Source organism: Marmota monax, unplaced genomic scaffold (assembly GCF_021218885.2).
Source record: "Marmota monax isolate L192 unplaced genomic scaffold, Marmota_monax_Labrador192_F-V1.1 WCK01_AAM20220418_F8-fsc00014, whole genome shotgun sequence".
NCBI classification, from domain to species: domain Eukaryota; kingdom Metazoa; phylum Chordata; class Mammalia; order Rodentia; family Sciuridae; genus Marmota; species Marmota monax.
In genome coordinates this window covers 2,245,810-2,265,127 of record NW_026695222.1, presented here as the reverse complement: position 1 = coordinate 2,265,127, position 19,318 = coordinate 2,245,810, and the positions used below count along the sequence as shown (strand labels likewise).

Sequence of the window (19,318 nt, the reverse complement as noted above, 5' to 3'; positions counted from 1 at the left end):
TTATAATCCATCAGTCCCACAGATAGTGAGGGAAAAGTCTGAATTTAGATTCATTCATTGAATCACCAAATTTCAAGGGTTGACTAAAAATGATGGAAAGAAGAATATGGCTGAAGGCATTTCTGAAGTTGTAGTCTATCCAAGCATTCATTATGTGGAACATACAGATATAGATATTTGAGAACAACAAAATAATGAACCTATTTTAATTTTATGTCTTTGTTCATGCTAGTTCACTGTTTGCTTACAATGGCCAAAATCTTTCACTCAGTTTCCAGAAGACAAGTAGAAGGCAAACTGGTTGGAGGAGCAAGATCTGAGAGAGATTTTGAACTTTGGTAATTTCTGAGTTTAGCATGTCTAACTTTGAGTCATATTTATTGTCATATTTCCTTGGGAATCTTTGAAATCTAACTTCTTCCTAGAAACTTTATTTTGAGACCGGATTCCTTAACATTGCACCTCTAACAGGTGCAATCTTATCCCAGGCCTATTAAATTTTGTGCTTCTAATAATAATATTCTCCTGTATCTGCCAGTGAGATGGGTCAGGCTTCTTGCGTGAATGTGATCCAAGATTCAGTCTAGAATAAATCTATTCTGTTAATAAAAGCATTCTCAAAATGGTGCATCAAATGATAGCCCCTGGACTGGGCATGGTGGCATGTGCCTGTAATCCCAGGGGCTCAGGTGGCTGAGGCAGGAGGATTGAAAGCCAGCCTCAGCAATTTAGCGAGGTCCTAAGCTACTCAGCAAAACCCTGTCTCTAAATAAATTCTTTTAAATAAAAAGGGCTGGGGATGTGGCTCAGTGGTTAAGTGCCCTTAGGTTCAATCCCTGGTAAAAAAAAAAATGGCCCCTGGATCATCATCATCATCATCATCTAGAAACTTGGTAGAAAAGCAAATCCTAAGAGTTTGAAATGACTGAATTAATGTCATGTCTCTTGTGATGTCTATTGGTACAATGAATTAAACCTAGAAGGACTTAGTGTCCAACAGCTCAGCAATTTAGCTGGTTGCATGACCCTGGGTCCTTGCTCAGCCTCTGTGCTTTTCCATTTATTCACGTTTAAAAATACACCAAAGAGCTATAATCTAACTCTCGTTTTTCTGTGTTTGCTGATGAGTAACTAATGGAGGGTTGTGCTATCCCATGTTAATCTTAACTGCCTGACTAATGCTTAGCAATGGCTTTTGTATTAAGGTTGTCCTTGTGATTGCTGAGCCTCTTCGCCTGCTTTGGATTTAAACAGCAATATTCCAACACGTTTGTATTCCATAAATCATTGGGGCATGGATTGAATGTTATCTACTCATCTATTTGTAATTAAACTTAATATGGATTTAACCATTAGTTAAATTCTCATGCTTCGAGATTTGCTATAATCGAGGAAGCCATGACCTTTATTTTAATATGGAAGGTCTTTTCTCTTGGGGCATTTGAGGTCAAGGAATGAGAGCGAACTTTCCTATTTAACACAAATCCTTCTCATAGGAAGCTCAAGTAATCCAGGCCAGAGTCCTCCAAGAAATTAATCTGGACAATAAATAAATAAAACAAAACTGAGATAGAGGTGGTTGCCACGGCAATTATCAATTCTGTAGAAAGAATTGATATGCTGACTATGCATAAGCTGACCTTTCAAGAACACTGAAGGAAATTGAAAGTGTCACATAGGAATGACACTTTGAAGGTTTTTTTTTTTTTTTGCTGTTGTTTTTTGTTGTTGTTTTTAACAGAATGGAAATCAAGGAGATGAATAATGGGTAAAAAAAAAAAACTAGTGAGATGAGAGTCTTTGAATTCCCCCAGAAACAGGGCCTGAGCAAAAACTGAAGTGTGAATATTTTATTTGGGATGTGATCCCTAGAAATAATGGCAGAGAGTGGGAACTTGAGAAAAATCAGGAAAAGAAGGAATATAGTGCTATATTTTGGATGTGGAATGTCCCCCAATGGCTCATGTATTGGAGACTTGGTCCCAGTGCAGCAATGTTCAGAGATGGGATGTTTGGAAAGTGATTGGCTGATGAGGGCTCTGACCTCACCCATGGCCTAGTTCACTGATGGATTCAAGATTGAATGTACAATTGGGAGGTGGTGGAAACTGAAGGATGGGGGCCTAGTTTTAGGAATTAGTTTACTGGGAGCATGTCCTAAAAAGGAATCTCCAGTTTCTGATAGCTTCTTTGCTCTCTTTGCTTCCTGGTTGCCATGGGGTGACCAGCCTCCTTCAAGACACTCTCCCACCATGATGTTACACTTTTCCTCAGGCCCAGAAACAAAGGAGCCAGCCTACTATGGACTAAAACTATGAGTCAAAATGACTCTTTCTTCCTTTATGGGATTTTTCTCAGGTATTTTGTTATAGCAACAAAATCTGACTAACACAGCACAGTGAGTAATATTAAACAAATTATCACTTTTAGCAACTGAAGTATAGGGTAAGAAGTTCTGAGTCCAAGTCTAGTCTGACTCTGACTTGGTTTGCTTCCCTGGAAAAATTATTTCACCTCTTCATGTACTACATTCCTCTTCCAGGAAAAAGAGATAAACATGCCCTCCCTCCCCTGAAGGGATTCTGCTGTTGCTATTGATAAAATGTGATTAGCTTTTATTGAACACTGGTCCTGTACTAGGCTCAATGCTAACCTCTTTTCAAATCCTATAAAGTAGGTTAATTGTTCCTTGAATTTTACTGAGATATCATATTAACTATATAGTTTTACATTTAAAAGGGACTTCACAAACTATAAGGAAATATTTAAAGAGAACATGTTATATATTCACATGAGTCAGTATAAAGGCTGTGCTCTAATTATAACTTTTAATTCATCAGCTTCAGAGCTCAAGCCAAGTCACTTGGTTCTTAATTGGTCACGAAATTTTATAAACCACTGTATGCTGGATATTCACATTAGTGGAGACCGCTACGTACATTTGAGTCAAACTGGTAGAAATAAAAATGGATGTAAGCCAATCATATGCATATGTGTGACACAGGAACTTCACTTCCTAGTAGATATGTCAGAAATATGGGCATATGTGCATCAAAAGGATGCACTAGGATGTTCTGCGCAGACAATTTGTGAAAATCAAAAGTTATAAACAATCTAAGCAACCAGAACTGTAAAACTAAATAAATTGTGATCTATGTATATATTGGAATATTATACAGTGATGAAAATGAGCGCTCTATAGACATACATAACAAGAAGAATAAATTTCATAGATATGCTATTCAGTGTGACAAATCAGATGCAAGAGACGGAAGTGATTTGATTTAGAACAAATTCCTAAAGAGTCTAAACTTATCTCTGCTATTAGAAGTCAGGATAAAGGGGAAGGTGGCACAGACTAGAAGGGTGCATAAGGTGGGCTTCTTGGGTACTGGTAATTCTCTCTTTTTTGTTCTGGATGCTGGTTATGTGAGTGTGTTCACTTTGTATACTTGTTGAGCTATGAAATTTTGACCTGTGTACTTTTCTATATGTGCATTGAACTTTTAAAAAGTTACCAAATAAAAAGTTTTCAGATTTATGCGTGTTGATTTTATATCCTGCCACTTTGCTGAATTCATTTATTAGCTCTAGTAGTTTCTTTGTAGACCCTTTTGGGTCTGCTAGGTATAGAATCATGTCATCTGCAAATAGTGATAATTTAAGTTCTTCTTTTCCTATCTTTATACCTTTAATTTCTTTCGTCTGTCTAATTGCTCTGGCCAGTGTTTCGAGAACTATGTTGAACAGAAGTGGTGAGAGAGGGCATCCCTGTCTTGTTCCAGATTTTAGAGGGAATGCCTTCAATTTTTCTCCGTTCAGAATGATGCTAGCCTGAGGCTTAGCATAGATTGCTTTTACAATATTAAGGTATGTTCCTGTTATCCCTAGTTTTTCTAGAGTTTTGAACATAAAGGGATGCTGTACTTTGTCGAATGGTTTTTCTGCATCTATCGAGATGATCATATGGTTCTTATCTTTAAGTCTATTGATGTGGTGAATAACATTTATTGATTTCCGTATACTGAACCAGCCTTGCATCCCAGGGATGAATCCTACTTGATCATGATGCATGATCTTTTGATATGTTTCTGTATCCGATTTGCCAGAATTTTATTGAGGATTTTTGCATCTAGGTTCATTAGAGATATTGGTCTGTAGTTTTCTTTCTTTGAAGTGTCTTTGTCTGGTTTAGGTATCAGGGTGATGTTGGCCTTGTAGAATGAATTTGGAAGTTCTCCCTCTTTTTATATTTCCTGAAATAGCTTGAAAAGTATTGGTATTAGTTCTTCTTTAAAGGTTTTATAAAACTCTGCTGTATACCCATCCGTTCCTGGGCTTTTCTTAGTTGGTAGTCTTTTGATGGCTTCTTCTATTTCCTCAATTGATATTGGTCTCTTTAGGTTGTATATATCCTCCTGACTCAATCTGGGCAGATCATATGACTTAAGAAATTTATTGATGCCTTCACTATCTTCTATTTTATTGGAGTATAAGGATTCAAAATAATTTTTGATTATCTTCTGTATTTCTGTAGTGTCTGTTGTGATATTGCCTTTTTCATCAGTATGCTAGTAATTTGAGTTCTCTCTCCTCTTCGTTAGCATGGCTAAGGGTCTGTCGATCTTATTTATTTTTTCAAAGAATCAACTTTTAGTTTTGTTAATTTTTTCAATTGTTTCTTTTGTTAAAAACAAGAATCAACAAATGGGACTTACTCAAACTAAAAAGTTTTTTCTCAGCAAGAGAAACAATAAGAGAGGTTAATAGGGAGCCTACATCCTGGGAACAAATTTTTACTCCTCACACTTCAGACAGAGCCCTAATATCCAGAGTATACAAAGAACTCAAAAAGTTAAACAATAAGAAAACAAATAATCCAATCAACAAATGGGCCAAGGACCTGAACAGTCACTTCTCAGTGGAGGACATACAATCAATCAACAAGTACATGAAAAAATGCTCACCATCTCTAGCAGTCAGAGAAATGAAAATCAAAACCACCCTAAGATACCATCTCACTCCAGTAAGATTGGCAGCCATTATGAAGTCAAACAACAACAAGTGCTGGCGAGGATGTGGGGAAAAGGGTACACTTGTACATTGCTGGTGGGACTGCAAATTGGTGCAGCCAATTTGGAAAGCAGTATGGAGATTCCTTGGAAAGCTGGGAATGGAACCACCATTTGACGCAGCTATTCCCCTTCTCGGACTATTCCCTAAAGACCTTAAAAGAGCGTACTGTAGGGATACTGCTACATCGATGTTCATAGCAGCACAATTCACAATAGCTAGACTGTGGAACCAATCTAGATGCCCTTCAATAGATGAATGGATAAAAAAAATGTGGCATTTATACAAAATGGAGTATTACTCAGCACTAAAAAATGACAAAGTCATGGCATTTGCAGGGAAATGGATGGCATTAGAGCAGATTATGCTAAGTGAAGCTAGCCAATCCCTAAAAAACAAATGCCAAATGTCTTCTTTGATATAAGGAGAGCAACTAAGAACAGAGCAGGGAGAAAGAGCATGAGAAGAAGATTAACATTAAACAGGGATGAGAGGTGGGAGGGAAAGGGAGAGAGAAGGGAAATTGCATGGAAATGGAAGGAGACCCTCATTGTTATACAAAATTACATATAAGAGGAAGTGAGGGGAAAGGGAAAAAAACAAGGGAGAGAAATGAATTACAGTAGATGGGGTAGAGAGAGAAGATGGGAGGGGAGGGGAGGGGAGGGGGGATAGTAGAGGATAGGAAAGGCAGCAGAATACAACAGACACTAGTATGGCAGTACGTAAAAACGTGGATGTGTAACCGATGTGATTCTGCAATCTGTATACGGGGTAAAAATGGGAGTTCATAACCCACTTGAATCAAATGCATGAAATATGATATGTCAAGAACTATGTAATGTTTTGAACAACTAATAATAATAATAAAATAATAATAATTTAAAAAAGAAAAAGAAAATAGGTAGACTTTATCTAAATTTTTAAAGCAGTTATATTTCTTGGAATGACTTTCCAGGTATTTATTCATTTAAAGTAGTAGTAACTTTGCTTTGAGTCTTCCCGACTTGGAATTGTAATACTGTCTTGAATCTGGTTTGGAATGCAATTTATGATTTGTGGGAATATTTGATTAAAAGCCATTACATCTTTAAAAAAAAAGTTTTCAGACTTGTGTCAGATATATTCAAAGGATTTTTAGCTCTTAAAATCCAGGTAGTGAAATGCAGCTCAGACACTGTCCCATTAATATTGAGATGAGGCTCTTAAGAAGTGTGGCCAACCTGACAAAATGAGGTAGGCATGTTTAGTTCCACCACATGAGGATGTCCTTCTACCTGGCATGGTACGTTTTGCATTCTCTTGGACGCAGCAGAGATGTACAGGAGCTGCTCAGGAGCCGTTCATTGCTCCAGGATTTTGGAGAGTGCAATTTCTGAAACTTCCACAGGGTGGCAAGGACGCTATTTCTTGACAGTGGGCATACCTAACAGCCTTCTGTTTTTTCCCCAGTACCTTTCGCAATGTACAGGTTTCCCTATCCACAGCCATTATAAAAACTGGAGAATATAATTTTCTATGTTATAATATTTCTAATAAATGTTCCACAGTCCAATTACCTTTGAATACCAATCTACATCTTGAGAACATTAAATAAAATAGAAAAAAATAGATCAATATTGTACCAGAGAACAGAATATCTAAAATTAGATAATAGGCACAGGAAATAATCAAGGAGAAGAATAACAGTGAAATGGTTTGTAGGGTGATGGAATAAAGTGAAGATACCATGCCATTTGTCCTCTTTAAAAAATATCCTGGGAATCTTATAAGCACAGAATACATTTAGGTTAATATACTGCTAATGGATCGTAGGTAGTTTTATTAAAAAGTTGAAATTATTTCCCTTTATGCATTTACAACCTTTTTGCAATGTGAGTTTTCAACAACGCCCACCAAGAGGAAAAGCTCTTTCCCCACCTGTTGGATTCAGGTTGATCTTATGTCCTCTTTGACCAATAGAGAGCAGCACTGGTGATTTTCTTCTAGTTCGGAACTTAGGAGTCCTTACACAGTTCTGCCTTATCTCTTGGACCAGCACCTTTGCCATGTGAATAAACTTAAGCCAGCTTGCTGGAAGATGAGAAGTCACATGGGTCAGCCATTCCTACTGTCCTCATCAGGTGACCACAGATATATAAGCAAGGCTTAGCAAAATCTCCAGAACCTCACTCAGTTCAACCTACTAGTGAATAATAAATAATTGTTTTAAGCTGCTAAGCTTTAGGGTAGTTTGTTATTGCAATTATGGGGGAACTCATGGCCTTATCAGAAATGTCAATTGTACCAGCTTATTCTCTGCTAACCATCCTCCTTGATGTAGTTTTGCTATGTGGTGAGAACATTAGCCCCAAAGTCAAGAATTTTGGATTCAAATCTCAGTAGAAGTAGATAATTAAATCACCTTTAAATTATTGCTCAGATATATGTACATGGGGTGGGGGAGCATTTTGATGTTGTAATGGGAGAGAAGTTTGTTGTTGATTTTAAATGGGGAATTTAGCCTGGTACTACTAGAGATGGACGAAGTGATTGGGAGGTTCCACTTGGCTGCAAGTTTCTTTAAGGCAGAAACTGTCTTATAAGGATTCAGCTGTGTCTTAGGCTGGGTTTTCCCATAGGCAAACCCTGAGGCAAGTGGTAGCGTATTTGTGATCCTAGGCCCCTTAAGGAGTGGAAAAGCCACAGAGAAGAGAAGGCATCATGGGGATGAACTGTTATCAAATAGGTTAGCACCATGTGTAATTATTTTCTATCTTTCTTGGGAACTCTGGAAAAAAAGTTCATAATGTACATCTTAAATTTAGCCTACTTAGTGTTAAAGGAGCTGGGGTACTTCGCTTAACCAATTCTCAACTTTTATTTGTTCCAAGTGGATCCTGAAGGAAATATGTTTTTCAGTTTTTCCAGACTTATGCACAGAGTGAGTTGTGGAAACCAAAGACGTCTTCAGGCACAGAGAGAAGGTTTTTGGACAGTGAGAAGTTGACCTGAGGAAGGGGAAGGGCCAGTAGGGAAGAGAAGAGCACCAACATCTGCCACGAAGATTGTCTTATCCCTGAGATATGCTCGCAATTATCCCTTGTATATTCAGTCTATTCCTAACAGAACCATTTTTCTGTTACAGAAATCTATTAATTTTTTTTCTAATCCATAGTGTATAAAATGAGTTCCATTTTCATTTTCTGAACACAGACTGAAGGTTACCACTTCTGTAAAATCCTCCCTGTATAATCTTTACTGCACCCCCCAACAATAAAGCTATAGATAGCAGATGATAAATAGATACAATAGATAAAAGTGTGTTCTTTCTTTTTTTTTAGTATTCTCCATTTTGTAAATTATAGTGTCTACATTTATCACATGAAACTACAATTATATTAAGGGGGTTCTCTTTCGTGTTGGTTTTTAGTTTCTTACATATTTAATAATTTTAAGGTGTTAAGTATTAGGGAATGGTAATGACCCAACAAAAGAAATGAGTTGATGGGTACACACCAAATGCTAGTACAAAATCTCGAGTTTAATTTAAATATACCCTGTGGGGGCTGGGGCTGGGGCTCAGTGGTAGGGTGCTGGTCTAGCACGTTCGAGGCCCTGGGTTCCATCCTCCGCACCACATAAAAATAAAATAAAGGTATTGTGTCCAACTACAACTAAAATAAAAAATATTTTAAAATAAAAAATAAATAAATATACCCTATGATTGCTGAATATTTCAGCAAGAATATTATATATTTGTGACGGCAAAGGTCTTATTGGTACTGTTTAGTTTTACATCCTAAAATATAACAAAAATTATAGGAACAAAATAAGAACTAGAAAAATACTTGTTAAATATAAGGAAAAATAACTTTGAAATGAAAAACTCTAGTGAGAATTTTAAAATAACAGAAAAAACTCTAGATTTTTCTAAACAGAAAATGGACATAGGAGTCAATCTGCATTAAAAATATAAGATAGCAGAAAGTTAAGTGGGTTCTATACACTTCATAGATAATTCTTACTCAGTTATAAATTACAAAACAAAATTGCTACATATGGTGTTTAAAAATCATATTGTTTCCAGTTTTTATAAAGATTCAAACTGGGATTCCAAGTATAATAAAATTAGGGAAAATATATTCACAGTCACAGAACAAAAATTATAGCTGCTTGTTTGTTATTAAGTTGCAGTTTATATTGAATGCTAACATATTGCATAACATTTGATAACAAATAAGTTTTGCAAAATAGGAATTTCAGAATTCAAATTCTAGAATTTGATTTTTCCACATATGCATTCTTCAGAGTTTTATCTTCACATCTAAGCCTCTTTTGACAGTGAGGTACAGTGTCTGAGCTGGAAAGTATATTCTCCATTACCCTTTGTTGCTGGGCTGCTTTTGAAGAAATTCAAGAAATTTTGAGATTAAAGATGCAGGCCAGAAAAAAAAATTTAAAACTGCTTAGAATCAGGAGCAGTTGAATGCACACCAATGTCAGAGTTCACTGTACAAACGTTTTAATTTGTCATTGTGAGATGGATCAAGAAATACTGGACACATCAAAAGAAAGATCTGTTGTGATGTGATTTTTTTTTTTTTTGAGAGCTACATATAGCCAGAGAGCTTCTGTCATCCAAGTTATTCCAAGGCAGTTTTATGTTCCTGCTGTGTCTGTGAATGACAGCTTAATATAACATGTATGGAAGAGAAAAAGGCAGACAATCTTGCTCAGACTCTGGGTTTCCATGTTCCTAACAATAGCCCCAAGGAAAAACTGTATCTCCAAATAATTCTTAAACCCACTCTTAAGGTTCTTTAGCATCCATTCTTACTAAAGTATTAGGAATGGGATGAATTGGATCATATCCCAGGTGTGCTGTCCTTTGGAAAATAAAAGGCAGGCTGGGCCATTACTTTTAGGAATAGATTTATCACTAGGGATGACGTTTGCTTTTTTGTATGTCATCATTTACCTGCTGTGCTAGCCAGCTTTATGTTGCTGTGACCAAAATGCCTGACAAGAACATCCTAAAGGAGGAGATATTTATTTTGGTTCATGGTTTCGGGGGTCTCAGTCCATGGTCAGCCAATTCCATTGCACAAGTATCATGGAGGAAGTATAGCAGAGGAAACCCCAATCATGGCAGCCAGGAAACAGGGGAAGGGAGCAAGAAAACATAAACGCTTCCAGGGCACACCCCCTGTGACCTACTTTCCCCAACTATGTCCCACCTCCCAGTAGTTCATTCAGCTATCAATGCATTAATCCATTAAATACATTAGTTCATTGAGAGGTCAGAGCCCTTATGATGGAGTCATTGCTTAAAACTCCCACCTTTGAACCTGGATGTATTGGGGATCATTCTTGGAACACATGAGATTTGGGGAGACATTTCAGATCCAAACCATAGCACTTTCCTTAACAAATTTAATGCTCTGGGTAGGGGAAACATTTGAAATAAAAAATAAATATTCAAAACAGTTCTGTCTATTAACTGCTACTTTGTATAATAGGAGATAAGACTTCAGGATTGGTGCTGGGTGCAACAATATTTTCATTGTGTTGCTTATTTTTCTGCTTTATTGTCAATTTTCTATTACATAAAATAAAAGGTAGAAATTGACCAAAATTCCATCCTGAAGTCAAAGTTAGAGTTTTAATTTCTTGTATACAACTTCCAGTCCTAATATTTTCATATATTCAAAAGGTTACATTTTATACTACTGTGATAAAGTAAGTTTTTAACTTTCCATACTTAATTAGTTTTGAACTCTGGCTTCCAGCTATTTCCCATTTTCCTGTAACTTTTTGGCTTTTTTTCTCTCATTCTTTCATTTCCATCTACATTCCTTTGGAATAAATATTTCCACCTTGATGTATGTATTTTCAGAACATTTATCTGGTGTTGCAGTCTGTCTTGGGCAGAATTCTAAGATCAACCACAATGAACGACATTTCTATTGTTTGTAATAGGATGTTAAAACGGAACACTGTAGCAGACAAATCCACAATTATAGTCAATTTATTTCATTCCTGTCCATCAATAATTTTAGAACAAGATAAAGACAGACACATAGGGATGGCAGTATGGTTCAGTGGTAGAGTGTATGCCTCTCATGCATGAGGCCCTTATATCCAATCCCCAGCATGATAAACATACACCTAAAAGAAAAAAAAAAGCAATATATAGACATATATATCCTAACACAATAAAACAGAGGACCCCAAAATAATCCCATCACATTTATGGCCAAATAATTTTTGATGACCGTACCAAGGTGATTCAATGGGAAAGAATAGTCTTTTCAATTAATGGTTCTAGAAAAAAATGTGCATACAAATGCAAAAGAATAAAGTTGAACCTTTCCCTAATCGAACATTAACTGAAATGTTTCAAATATCTAAGTGCAAGAATTAGAACCACAAAACTCACAGAAGAAACAGGTGAAAAATCTCTATAACATTGGATTTGACAATGATTTATTGAACATGATACCAAAAGCATAGACAACAACAAAAAATTGAATTCCATCAATGTTAGAAAGCTTTGTACATCCAAGAAAAAAACAAAAAACACCTCTGGTTAGTAAAGGCAATATGCATAATGGGAAATTATTTGCAAGTCATATATCCAAAGTGAGTAATATTTAGAATATAGAAAGAATTTCTACAACTCAACAACAATATCATGATCAACAATACAAATTCAAAACTGAGCCAAAGTCTTAAACATACTTTGTTCCAAATATATTGGTCAATAAACACATATTCAAAATTACTGATCCTTAGGGAAAAGCAAATCAAAACCATGAGATTCCATTCATCTAAAAATGCACCTGGGATTTGTTGTGGTCAGATATGGTAAGACAGGCAAACACAGAAATGGTCACTATAGAGTTCATGTTCACAGATTGCTAGAATAGGAAGCACTACATGCTACTAAGGACCATAGCGGGAAGCAGCAAGATCAATCAGAAGGCATAGGGGAAGGGGAAAACAAGGCCCAGAGCCCCTAGTGAGGATTTTAAGGAAAGAAATGAGGAAGGAAGGATAGATATGACGACTAAATTTAGGACAGTAGGTCCACTGAAATCATTACAATCCCCGATATCCAGAGGCTGACTAGGAGCAAAATAGATTCTTACTCAAAACAATTTTCTCCTATATCCCACTTCCAAATCAACATCTTCCAAAGTTATATATAAGTGAAATGACTATTTGCTACCTGCAAGGGAGCCTAGAAATTCATTTTTGATTTCTCCTTTGAAAAGACAGAAATTCTAATAGATAAATTTCCCTAAACACTGAAAGGCTATCCTATAGACTGAAGGTCACTGTGCTTGTAATTCCTGCTTCCAACATTTCCGGCTTCTCCGAACTTCTCAAAATAATAACTCATTCTTTTACTTTCTAATCCCAATTAGTAGTTGAATAAACATATTCAATTTTTCATAATTTAGATCATACTGTGTTTTGTTTTACAAATACATGGAATGACTACTTTCCAACTTAATAAATATTGACGTGTGTATCAGTTAGGATGGTTTAAATTATGCAGCTGTAACAACTATCACCAAGATCTCAAAAACAGTACAACAAATGTTCATGATACAAGCCATATGTGATTGGTGATTGAGCAAGGTGCATTTTTCCTCTGCAGTCACTAAGGAACCCAAAAATGATGGGATTCTCTTAAAGCATCCTTCCATAACTGCCAAAGCAGAAAAAGGGAACCTGGCATATTGTGCATCCCACATTTAAACTTCTGTAAGAGATGTCACAGTTTTTTCTGCTTACCTTTAGTCAACCAAATGTAGACCATTCCTAAATTCTGGATTTTATGGTAAGCGTAACCCTACCATATTTTTAGAAGAAGCAACATATTTGTCAGCAACATTTCTGAGGACTCAAGATTTCAACAACTTTGTAAAAGAATGAAAATTCTTTATGTGTAAAAGGCTTCCTTGGTGGTGACAAAAATAAGCAGGGGGTGCAATTTGTAAATTCTAAAGTTTCAATTTACATAACAACAACAAAATCTGGGAGGGAGACAAAGCATGATAATTTGGCATATGCCCCTCTGTTAGAAGAGCCCAAACTGTGATAGGAGGTAAGCTCAGCCACCTGGGCACCAACAGAAGGTTTCTAGGGCAATGTGAGGGTTTTTAGGAAGAGCAATAAAGAAGATAAAGAGGTTAAAAGCACTGCCTATCTTCCCTTTTATTGATTAGATCACAGGTGTTCAAGGAAGGATGTAGAGAAAGGGACCCACTGAATACATCAAAGAGTTGTAGAAGAACCCCTGATCACAATAGACGCTAGATCAGTGGGTGCAGCCTTGTGGAGTGGGCACCTCTCTCAAAGAAATCCTTTGCTTTCCATCGTGTTTTATCAAGCATGCATTGGAAAAAGAGCTTAAGATTTTCTTCTCATGGACTTCATATGGCATTTAGAGATCTTAGAAATTCACCTGGGTTCTGGGAGAGGTGGCAATGGGTTGAACATGCATCAAAGAAGCCATAGTACACAGACTAACAGCAGAGGCAGAAAGCTAGACCTGAAGATATCATCAGTGCTGCCTGCGAAGCAACTCCGAAGGCAAGAAGGTACCAGTAAACTGCAGCAGGTACCAGGCCAGGAACCAGAAGGGACCAATCACCTTTGACAAAGATCATCGATGACCCGAGGACAGAAAATGTCTTTAATGTTTCTGCTCAAATGTCATAAAACCCCTGCTCTTATCTTGAGGATTAGGAAAGGGGGCGGGGTTGAAAAATAAGAGACTGAATCATTCAAAATTGAGAGTTTAAACCGGAAGTATGAGAGTCAGTAATTGACAGAATGAGTCACCAGGAAGAAGACAAGGTCTGCGAAAGACAATAAATGATTCATTTTATTTGTGCAGTTCAGAATTATTGATTGTAAATTTGTGATCTGACTGATGCTTTAGCATGTTGAAAGGTCTTAGAAGCTGCTTCAGATCGGAGGTCCCCCTGACTGCCTGTCTTTCCCTAGCACAGGTAGAGACTTTCTGTAACGTTTCCTTATCTACCTGACCAGATCCACCAAAAGAGAAATACAACTGCCTTCAGTCTTCTTACTGAAATTTCATTAACCAAAGAAGATTAAACTCATCTCACAAAGTCTGAAAGTAAGTCAAACATCACATTGAGAACCCAAAGTAGCTCTGTCCCAGTCTATTTATCTGCCCTTGAAATAGTTTACTACCCCTCAAAACTTGCTTACACTCTTACTGCCCTCTTCCCCATAAGAGGGTATTTTAAACTTCGACTATCTGATCTTTTCTTTGAATCTGATACTTTGTGTATGGCTCCTACATTTCTGCACATTAATACATTTGTATTTTCCCCATTAATTTGCCTATTGTCAGTTTACTTCATAAACTAAAATTATGAAAACTCTAGATGGAAAAATGGAAATTTAAAACTTCCCTATAGATCCAATAATAAATTGTCTTTAAGTAGTTAGTGAATTTCATTTCATTTTTATGAAAGAAATGACTATTTATGAAATGTGGTAAGTATTCAAGAAAAGAAATATTCTCAAGATACCCTTCAGAAATTAATATTGTATGGTAACTCTATCTACAGGACAATTCTAAAAATCTCTAAATAAAAAATTTGTTTTTATTTCTCCAAAAATGGAAAAAATAATAGGATACATTTTCATATACCCTTCATCCATGTTTAGTAATTTTCAGTATTTCATCTTTCCTGCTTCATTTTTCCTCTTTCTCTCATGCATTCTTTTCCTTTTTTGCATTTGTTCTTTTTGAATATAGAATAGAAATATACTCAGTTGATGTTTCCTAAATAAAGTAAGAAAATGTCTTCAAAATATCAACTGAAAGTCATGGCATTGGGCTGGGGAAGTAGCCCAGTCATAAAGCATATGCTTAGCAGGCATGAAGCACTGCGTTTAATTTCAGCATGCACGTGCGCACACACACACACGCATACACACCCTCCAAATAAAAAATAAATAAAAAGGAAAGGAAAGGCAGGGGCCTGGTGTAGCATGCCTATAATCCCAGAGGCTCGGGAGGCTGGGAAGGAGGATTGCAAGTTCAAAGCCATCCTAAGCAACTTAGCAAGGCCCTAAGTAAATTAGCAAGATCATGTCTCTAAATAAAAAATTAAGAAAGGGTTGAGGATCTGGCTCCGTGGTTAAGGGTCCCTCAGTTCAATCCCTGGTATCAAAAAACAAACCAAAAAAAAGGAAAGGAAAACAAAAGAGAATTACCATGAGCAAGTTGAAGTGATCATTTATATCTCCTGCCTTTGAGAAGTCTTGAGTCTTATAGAGGAGGGCCAGATAAACACCTATAATTTCATGACCTAAGCACAATAACGGGAGTATTACAGGGGGTCATATGAATGTTAAGGCAGGAATAAATAGGACTATTTTGAATAAAAAAAATTGATAAGACTATTATGATAAAAAGCATACTCCCTCTAGAAGGAAGAGCATACAAAACATGCAGAGACATGAAGAGAGGGAGTATTATTTTTAAAAAACTGCACCATAGCAGAGACTTAACAGAGAAGTGGTACAAGATAAGCCTGGCGAGGCAGGAGAGAGCAGGTCTCTAAACCCTGATAGTGAAGTCCTTGTGATCTGGTCACTTCCCAGAAGAACCACCTCTGAATATACTGCATTGGGGACCAAGCCATCAACACATGGAACTTTGGGGGACATTCCAGATCCAAACTGTAACAATTTTTAAATATAACTTGACATGAAAATTTAAAGATGATAATAGTAAAGGAAAACAAAACTTCAGAACAATTCATTTATGGTCATAGGTACAAAAAAATCCAAATAAATTTAAACAAAGTAAATCCAGGTTTTACACTTACACACACACACACACACACGCACACACAAAACAATATATACATATATACATATGTCTATATATAATATACACACACATATATCCATAACATTGGTAAGTTGAGTTTATTCTAAGAATTCAAAGATCTTTTCCCAAAATATTTTAAAAAATCTATTATTGTAGTTTGCTATAAACTAAGAGAAAAAATACTTTTTTTCAAAAGCAGAAAAAATATTTAAACCAGCATCTGTTCATTAAAAAGTAAATACTTACAAACCAAGAATAGAAAGAAAGCTGGTAAACCAAGGAAGCAAATTGCATGCTTAAAGGTAAGTGATAGGAACACAGCCTTTGAAATCTACAGCAAAATGAAGACACTTACTATGTATGCTCCTTTTAGTAGTGTAAAAGAGGTCCTAAAAAGAGGTCATTAAGACCCAAAAAAGGGTATTGAAAATAAAAATATTGTAAATAAACAAAATGCTTATTATTTATAGAATCTAAGATTGTTACAATTGTTAACATAAGAAACAAAACAAATAAATAGAGTTAATAGAAGAGTTCAGAAATATTGCTAGACATAAAGTCTTTATAAATATTGCATCTCTAGGTATCAGGAATTAACACTTGAGAGCATACTTTTTAAAGGTATCTTATAAAATATTCATAAACCTTTTGCAAGATAGATAAAATTATAATACAATATTCAATGTCATAAAAAGGGACACCAGTAATTGAGAGATAAACCAAGTTCATGGATGGGAAGATTCAATATTGTAAAAATGTCAGTTCTCTCAAAATTAACCTATAAATGTAATGTAATCCAATCAAAGTACCAACAGGGGTTTTAAGGAACTTGAAAACTAATTTTAAAATTTATAAGGAAGAGGAAAGGACCAAGAATAGTCAAGATTGAAGAAGATCAGACTAGAGAGCCTCAGCCTATACCATAACAATTATTATCATGAAAGTATGGTTATTAAGAGATTGTAAAATTGATTTAGGAGTAGACAAGGAGACAAATAAATTAAATAGAAAACCAAGAAACATGACCGCAAAGACAGACCGGTTTGATTTATGAAGGATGTGAAGATCAGTGAAAAGATGGACTAGTCAATAAAGTGCACTAGGGAAATTATTGTCCATTGGAAATAAATTGTATTCCTACTGTAAAGCCGACGAGAAAGAATCACAGTTGAACTAATACTGAGGACTGTTTAAATCAGGTTTTTTGTTTGTTTGTTTTTGTCACTGGAACCAAACAACCTGACAAGAACAATTACAGAAGGAAAAGTTTATTTTGGTTCACACTATCACAGGTCTCAGTCCAGACAGCCAACTCCATAGTTCTGGGACTGTAGTGAGGCAGATCATGGCGTTAGAGTGTGGTGCAGGAAAGCAGCTCAAGACATGGTAACCAGGAAGCAGAGAGAGCTCCTGCTCACCAGAGACAAAATGTAAAGCCTAAAGGCACACTCCTAAGTGACCTAACTCCTCCAGCAACACCCTAACCATGTGCAGTGCAGTTACCATCCAGTTGCCACTGATGAGGTTACAACTCTCATAATTTAATCGTTTGCCTCTGAATGTTCTTGCATTGTCTCACACATGAGCTTTTGGTGGACACCACACATCTAAACCATACAAGGACAGAAAATGTCAATGACTTTGTTGTATTGGAAGGATTCATTTTTATAGAGCACAAACAATAGAGAAAAAGGGAATGAATCCAACTCCTATTGTATTTTAAAAGTTCTGTGACCTGAAAGAGAGCTATTAAAAAATCCCTCCAGTTTGGGAGAAAATATTTGCAAAATATATACACAACAAAGGAATAGTACCCCATGTATGCATGTGCATTAGTTTTCTATTATTGCTATAACAAATTAACACAAACTTGGATGCTTCAATAACCCAAATTAATTGTCTTATAGTTCTGTAGTCAGAAGTTTGACACAGGCCTTCCTAAGCTAAACTCAAAGAATACTATTATACTGTTTTCTTGTTAAAAAGACAAGAACAATGAGTGCCATCTAGGATATAAGAGAAGGGAATCTTTGTACACTGTCAGTTGGAATGCAAATTATTACAGTCATTATAAACCTCCCTATGATCCAGCAATCCCACTACTGGGTATATTTCCAAAGGAAATGAAATCAGTACTTTGAAGAGATGTCTGAAGTCTGTACCCTCACGTTCACTGCAGCATAATTCACAATAGCCAAGAAATGGGATGGATCTAAATGTCTACCAAAGAATGAATGGAATACAAGTAATGTGATATACAGTAGAATACTATTCATCCTTAAAAAAAAGAAAGAATCCTGTAATTTTTAACTATATGGATGGACCTAGAAGACATTATGCTAAGTGACATAAGCCAGGAACTGAAAGAAAAAAGAAAAAAAACCATTGCATGATCTCACTTACATGTAGAATCTAAATTTTCAAAATTGTAGAAGTACAGGATAAAATGGTAGTTACCAGGGACTTTGAATGGGTGGAGATTGATAAATGGAAAGTTATTGGTGAAAGAATTCAAAGTTCCAGTTAGAAGAAATTATTCTGATAACTATATAAAATGTCCCATGTACTTGAGAATTGCTAAGAGAATCCATTTAATTATTTTTACCATAACAAAATAAGTATGTGAAGTGATGGATACGTTAATGAACTTGATTTAATTATTGCATCAAAACATCACATTGAGCCTCATATATGTCCATGTGTGTACATACAATAAAAACATGTACATAAAATAAAATAAATGAAGGTATTGGTAGGCTGCATGACTTTCCTTTGCTTATTAAGGTCACTGACAGAATTCAGTTTTTTGTAATTATGGTACTGAGGAGACCATTTTCTTGTCAGTTGTCAGCTGAGGACCTTTCTGTTTCTAGAAGCTGCCTCAGATTTCTTTCTCCTTCTTCAGAGACAATAATGGTAGGTCAAGCCCTTCCCATACTTTGATCTTATCTCTCTGTATTACTTTTACCTCTTCTGTTTTTAAGGACTTGTGGGAAGAGTTGGGTGTGTGGCGCAATAGTGGGGTTCTTGGCTGGCATATATAAGTCCCTGAGTTCAAAACCCGAATAATACCAAAAAACAAAAACAACCTACTCAGAGGTTCTGGGCATTTAGGTGTTGAACCTTAGTGGGTATTAATTTGCCTGTTGGTATAACTATCTCCATCTCTACCCTTATATATATTTTTAAATCACTAAGAAAAATACAAATTACCTAGTAATTTGATATCCATAATCATCCATAACCATCCATAATGGTAAAAACACAGTATATGCAGGTATAGAAACATCACAGTGAAACCCACTAAGTTGTAGAAGTAATGTGACTTAATATTTATAATAAAAATAATAAGCTGAAGGAACTATAAAAGAG

At 35.9% G+C, this 19,318-nt stretch overlaps 1 pseudogene; it reads left to right on the top strand.

Moving 5' to 3' along the window:
* The window catches only part of LOC124085346 (corepressor interacting with RBPJ 1-like), a 31,805-nt pseudogene extending 18,079 nt beyond the window's left edge, over positions 1–13,726 (top strand).
* Positions 13,727–19,318: the final 5,592 nt, after the last annotated feature.